The following is a 7,189-nucleotide window of genomic DNA, read 5'->3' as shown; positions in this document are numbered from 1 at the left end:
TGCTACATGCAAAAGAATGAAAATAGAATATCTTATATACAAAAATAAATTGAAAATTTAGATTAAAGTCTTGAGGGGCACCTGGGTGGCTCAGTTGGTTGGGCGTTGGACTTTAGCTTGGGTCATGATCTCACAGTTTGTGGGTTTGAGCCCCATGTCAGGCTCTGTGCTGACAGCTCGGAACCTGAAGCCTGCCTCGGATTTTGTGTCTCCCAATCTTTCTGCCCCTCCTCTGCTTGCACTCTCTGTCTCTGTCTCTGTCTCTCCCAAAAATAAATAAACATTAAAAAAACTGAAAATTGATTGAAGTCTTGAGTGTAAGATCTGAAACCATACCATAAATTCTATGTGGATTACAGTCTTTTTTCAATGTTTTTTTTTTTTTTTTTATTTTTGGGACAGAGAGAGACAGAGCATGAACGGGGGAGGGGCAGAGAGAGAGGGAGACACAGAATCGGAAACAGGCTCCAGGCTCCGAGCCATCAGCCCAGAGCCTGACGCGGGGCTCGAACTCACGGACCGCGAGATCGTGACCTGGCTGAAGTCGGACGCTTAACCGACTGCGCCACCCAGGCGCCCCTATGTGGATTACAGTCTTGAATGTATGACCTGAGACCATAAAACACCTGGAAGAGAACATAAGCAGTAAGCTTATTATATTGGTCTTAGCAATAATTTCTTAGACCATTTTCCATAGGCAAGGACAACAAAAGCTAATATAAGCAAATGGGATTACATCAAACTAAAAAGATTTTGCACAGTGAAGGAAATAAAGAAAATGCAAAGGCAGCCTAGTCAATGGGAGAAGTGATTTGCAAATGATATATCTGATAAAAGGTTAGTATCCAAAATATATAAAAACATATACAACTTAATATCGAAAGAACCAACAACTCAATTAGAAAGTGGGTAAAGGCCTTAAATAGATATTTTTTAAAGAAGACCAAATGGACAGCAGATAGATGGAATGATGTTCAACATCACCAGTCATCAGGATAATGCAAACCAAAATCACAATGAGATCTCACCTTACACCTGTCAGAATGGCTAGTATCAAAAAGACAAGAAATAACAAGTGTTGGTGAAGATGTGAGGAGTAAAGGTAAGCTTTACACACTGCTAGTAGGAATGTAAATTTGTGCAGCTACCGTGGGCAACTGTATGGAGGTTCCTAAAAAAATTCAAAAGAGAATGTATGATCCATTGAATTCAGTTTTGGGTATTTATCTCAAGAAAACGCAAATACTAATTCAAAGTGATATATGTACCCCTATGTTTGTCGAAGGATAATTTATAATAGCCAATAGATGAAAGTAATGTTAGCATCATTCGATAGGTGCATGAATGAAGAAGATATGTTGTGTGTGTATGTGTGTGTGAGGTGGTATATATGTATATACCATGGAATATTACTCAGCTACAAAAAAGAATGAAATCTGGCCATTTGTGACAATGTAGATAAACCTCGGCTGTATTATGCTAAGTGAAGTAAGTCAGAGAAGGACAAGTATGGTATGATTTCACTTAATATGTGGAATCTGAAAATCAAAACAAATGAACAAAACAGAAACAGACTCATAGATACATGAAGCATAATAATAAATATACAGTTGAGTCTTGCCAAATGTCACACTATCTGTTATGGTGAGTGCTTTCTTTCATATGATTTTATTCTATACATTATGTCTTCCAAAGTAATTTATAAATAGCTCTTGGCTAAGTGCCCAGACTTTTACTTCTTCATGTACTTAAGTGCTTAATAAATCCACTTTGCCAGCTAGAGGACAACACACCTTTGAACAGAGGTTGTACTCTCCAAAATACAGTTTGGGTGTATGTTATGTCTTGGTAATAGGCTTTTCCATAATGTGATACTCAGTTTTTTTTTTTTGTTTCGAATTTGAAGCATAACAAAAATTTTGTGATGTTTATATAAAGAACATATAGAAGTAGAATTTATGTTTCACAATTATATAGCTGATTTATGTAACATATTTTTAAATGTTTATTTTGAGAGAGAGAGAGAGGGAGAGAGAGTGTGAACAGGGGAGGGGCAGAGAGTGAGGGAGAGAGGATCCCAAGCAGGCTCCATGCCATCAGCACAGACCCGGACGCAGGGCTTGATCCCACAAACTGTGAGATCATGATCTGAGCCGAGGTCGAGTCGGATGCTTAACCAACTGAGCCATCCAGGTGCCCCGACTTATATATTTTATTTCATGGATTTTAGTCTTTTGAATGGTTACAAAATTGTGGGGTTTTTTTCTTTTTTTAAAATTGTTTATTTTGAGAATAAGAGAGTGTGAGCAGGGGAGGGGCAGAGAGAGATGGAGAGAGAATCCCAAGCAGTGTCTGTGCTGTCAGTGCAGAGCCCACTGTGGGGCTTGATCTCACAAACTGTGAGACATTGACCTGAGCTGAAATCAAGAGTCATATGCTTAACCAACTGAGCTACCCAGGTACCCCCAAACTGTGTTTCTTTAGGTTGTTGGAATGTTACACTGCAATGGTCACAAGTTGAGTAGAGGTGGATATGTGCTTCTGAAGTTCTGACTCTTTGGTATGGTCTCTGAACATTATCTCAAGTAGTGCATGTTTTTCAATGTATCCAAATGCCATAGCCTGTCCTTGATTCCCAGTTTATGTCAATGCATGAAGTTTATTCATATACGTGTGCTCCAGCAGGTAATGGAGTGTCATTCTCAGCAGATGCCAATTAGAAATTCCTGGGCCAACTGGGCCCTAAAGGCATCCAATCTTGCATAATATAAAATTGTAATCAGCTGGATGGATCAATCCCACGTTCCAGAGCCATAAATCTAGTTAGAAATGCCTTCTCGGTAGCAGATGGCCACTTCAGGAAAGGCAACGGAAAAACTCCTTCTGAGTTGTCCAGAGAGCAGTCCACAATCCTTCTGAAGAAGATGTTAGTTATGTGATCCATAGAATCCCCCAGGAGATAATAATGACAGAAAAATTGATGTCTTTAAACTGGCATCTGTAAAATTATTGCTAATCAGTAGTGACTTTATGCATAACAGAAGAAACCATGAAAGAAAACTTCCTGCTCCCCAAACGTCTCCACTGTGGTTCATTTGATGCCTACATTGTTGTCAATTGTGAGTCATGACTTGGGTGGTTGGGTTATGGCTGCTTTTGAGAATTTCGTTTATTGTGTATATAGTCCTGGGAAGGGCAACACTTAGCAACATTATTCGTCATGGCTGCCTTTGCATGGAGGTTTTTGTTGCTGTTGTGTTTTATTTTTTTTTAATATCTGTTTATTTTGAGAGTGTGCAAGTAGTGTAGGGACAGGGAGAGAATCCCAAGCAGGCTCTGCACTGTCAGCATAGGGCACGAACTCAGATACTGTGAGATCATGACCTGAGTCGAAATCAAGACTCCAAGGCTCAACTGACTGAGCCACCCACGTGTCCTGCTGTTTTTGCTTTTAATTAGATGTGTATTTTGACAAACAGGTATAGGATATTTGAGGAAACGTGACACTGAATAGGGACTTTTTCTGGAATAAGAATAGGTCTTAGTGTTCATACTTCTTAGCCCTGACAGGACCTGCATGGAATAGTAGAAATAGCACTAGACTGTGAGTTGGAAAGCTGTGTTTTGAAGTTCCGTTTCTGCCACTAATGAGCATTATGACCTTCAGAAAATTCCTTTGTTCCTCTATGGTCATGTTTTCCTTTTTGAAAAATGAGTGAATTTAAACTAGGGATTCTCAAATTTGAAGGCATAAAAGAACTATGCAAAGGAGTATGTTAAAAGTTCGTATTTTTGGTCATCCTTCATTTCTTTATCCTTTGAGTCTGTAAGTTTGTTTGTTTATTTATTTTTGAGTCTGTAAGTTCAGATGAGGCCAAGGAATCTTGGTATTAAGAAGTAACTCAAAGGGTCTATATAGCTTAAAGATCATTATAATTTTTCAGTGTTTATCGAGAGAGAAAGAGGGAGATGGAGAGAGAGAGAGAGAGAGAGAGAGCCAGCACTCGCGTGTATGAGCAGGGAAGGCTCAGATAGAGAGGGAGAGAGAGAATCCCAAGCAAGCTCTGTGCTGTCAGCATGGAGGAGCCAGACTTGGGGTCAGTATCATGAACTGTGAGATCATGACCTGAACTGAAATCAAGAGTTGGATGCTTAACCAACTGAGCCACTCAGGTGGCCCTAAAAGTCATTATTTTAGAAACTAGATTAGGTGATTTATAAGGGCTTTTCCAGCTCTGAAAATTCTTTGTGGTGACTTTGCTTCTGTTTGGTAACCATTTTTATGCCTTCATTTTCCCTTCTCTCTTCCACTTTCTTTGTTCGTATTCTTTCCCTGTCCTCTCCCCTTTCCCCCTTGCCCCACCCTCTCATCCACAAGGTATTATTTGGCTCCAGCTGGGATGAAATTATTCAGTGAACACCGACTCTGAAAGTACTTATTACATAGGATCTCTTTTGGCATGTGGTGAGAGACAGGGACAGCTAAGCCACATTCCCTGTTCCTGGGTGGAGAAATACTGTATTTATCTCCTAGTCGTGAATGACATGTGGGATGCATGTTTTGAGAGAGCTATAAACTGTGTGCAGTGGGGTGGGTCACCGAGGAGCAGAGGACAGAGGTTGAGGGACTTCTGATGGGTGTTCATGAAATGCTCCTGGTTTTACATCTTCTCACTTGTGATCTATTGAGCACCACTAGTACTTGGAAGGGCTGATGGAACACAGGTAGTGAGGAATGCTATTCATATCTATGGTGGCCATTCAAACCCATTGTAGACCCATTTGTTCTCAAGCTGGCTATACATTAGAATCCCCTCTGTGCTATAATGATAACACCACCTTGAGATGCTGTAGAGTAATTAAATTCAAGTCTCTGAGAATGGGATGTTGGCATCGGCTTCTTTTAAAACATACCAAGTGATTGTAATGTGGAACCAAAGTTGGGAACCCGTGCTGTAGGAAGTTACTTGTGGAAGTGAGATAAATAAGACTTAAATAACTTGTCTTCTAGCACATTGCTAAGCTGCTGACCAGTACTGTTCTGGTAAAGTAGGCCTAAGAGTTTGTTTTTGGTGTTCTCTCTCTCCCTCTCTTCTGAACTGTGGGTTATAACTTCACTTACAAAGCATGGGCCTATAATGCCAACTTCCATCTATACACCTAGACTCTCTTGCCTGCGTGTCCTTTTACCTATGCTCAGTTCTGTTTCTGCCAGTGGTATACAATACTCAATTTTAGGGTTTGCATAATAATTTATTTGAGTTGGAGGCTTTGAGGCCACTTACTGATGTTGTCTCAAGTTTAGCTTTTGCATGTCCTGTAAATTCCAGCAACAAAAACTAAATTTGTTGAGTTAATATGGCTGTGGCCAGTGAGCGTGATTGTGGGAGTTTCTGTTTGCAGGAACCCCAGGCGTGGGGTCACAGCACTCTCAACCAGTGCCAAGCCAGTGGTAAAGCCTGATGTAGACCCTCTGGACTAGAACCCCTGCAATCTGGAGCTCTTAGCTCTAGCCAGGAAAAAGCAAGGTTGGTGCTTTTTCCTGGGGGGGTGGACTATGTGGCCCTCTGTGAGTTCTGGCACCGGCTGTGAATTATTAAGTCTCAGCATAATGTGGGAATACTTGTTGAACATCACAATGGCCAGGTTGGGGTTTCAGTATCCACTTGGAATGGGCTATTAAAAAAAAGTACCTTGACAGCACCAAAAATGTGGTGGCTTATGAGAGTAAAGGAATCAACTTCATGGTCTCCCACCCCACTGCTTGGGAGGCAGCTGCAGACTGGATGAGAGGACTACCGAGTGCCATGACAGAAGGTGGTGTGGTGTTGTAGGAGCCTCAGAGAGTCTATGAATGAAACAGAAGCTTTGTTTCAAGTGTGTAAATATAAAGCTATGAGCTGTTACATCCTTCTGAAGCAAGCATCTGGAAGAACAGCCAGCTTGGAAGTTTTATCCAATCATGTAGCTGTGGAATGTTATTACTATTTAAGGTTATCCTCCCCTCCCCTGGAGTGTTGTGTGTGTATGTGTGTGTTTTTCATCAAGGGCTAAATTCCTCCCCTCTCTTGAACCTGAGAGAAGTATCTGAGAAAAGCTGTTGCCAGTTGTAATTAACTTTTGAAGGTCAAATTAAATGTTGTTTCTAAGTTAAAGAAGAAACACACATAATGAACAAAAACAAAACAAAACAAAAACCCTCAAATATGTGAAGTGAGAATTTTCTCTGATTTAGCCTGAGTCTCAACTCATTTTCTTCTAACACTCCTTTCTAGTTACCCACAGAGGAGAACATTGTGGTCTATATTGATTGGTATCCTTTTATATGTTGTTAGTGAGCATGCCCTTTTATATCTTGTCTTTGGAAACAACAGAATCTCTGGCATGCTCAGTTTCTTTGCTGGCTCCCAGCAGTGAAGTGGTCAGAAGATTTCTCCTTCCTTTCTGGTAAAGATTGTGTAAACAATTTGCATTACACAATTAGCTTTTGAGTCCATTCTTTCATTTGATCCTTACAGCAAATCTGTGCAGTAGTCCTGGTCTGAGGTGTTAGCATTTTTTTAAAGACCAGAGATTGAGGTGCAGAAGGAAAGTCACTTGCCCCACATTTTTGTAGTCGGAACTCAGAATCTATTTTTTGCATAGCACATATCATTCACATTGTTTGCTTATTTGGTTGATCATCCTCTGTGTTCACTGCCACTAGAATGCAAACTAAATATTAATAGGGGTCTTACCTGTCCTGTTCATGTCTATATCCCCAGAGATGAGATCAGTGCACAGCATATACTGAATACTTTGTTGAATCTTGAAGACTTGGTCTTCTGGTCACAAGTCCTGTGGTCTTTTTCATTCTCTACGGCTGCTCTTCTTTTGCCAAAGTTCAAAGAGATAGATGGAAAAATGCACAAATGATCATGCAGCTAGTAATTAGTGGAGCCAGCACCAGAACCCGGGTTGCTTACTTCTCAGTAGATTTGTGTTACTTTAGTTTATTTTTGGACACTGACAGACCCAATGCTATGCTGTGTTTTTTTAAAAGATCCTTGAGTGTGGATCTGCATACTCTAAGGCCACTGGCAGAGTCTATCTTCTGCAGAGTTCTGGAGTGGGAAAAGTTTGTCTTCTTCACCTACACATCTACCTCCTTTTCTGCCTGAAGCTCAGCTACTCTGTATTCTCTGGGTAC

The 7,189-nt window shown here is 40.6% G+C and overlaps 1 pseudogene; it reads left to right on the top strand.

The window, feature by feature from the left end:
- The first annotated feature begins 3,049 nt into the window (after positions 1-3,049).
- LOC145713714 (large ribosomal subunit protein uL18m pseudogene) lies at positions 3,050-5,858 on the top strand (annotated as a pseudogene).
- Positions 5,859-7,189: the final 1,331 nt, after the last annotated feature.

The sequence above is a fragment of the Panthera onca genome, chromosome X (genome assembly GCF_046562875.1).
Source record: "Panthera onca isolate mPanOnc1 chromosome X, mPanOnc1 haplotype 2, whole genome shotgun sequence".
In the NCBI taxonomy this organism is placed as follows: Eukaryota; Metazoa; Chordata; class Mammalia; order Carnivora; family Felidae; genus Panthera; species Panthera onca.
The sequence above is the reverse complement of the archived record's forward strand: the minus strand, read 5'-3'. Positions and strand labels throughout refer to the sequence as shown.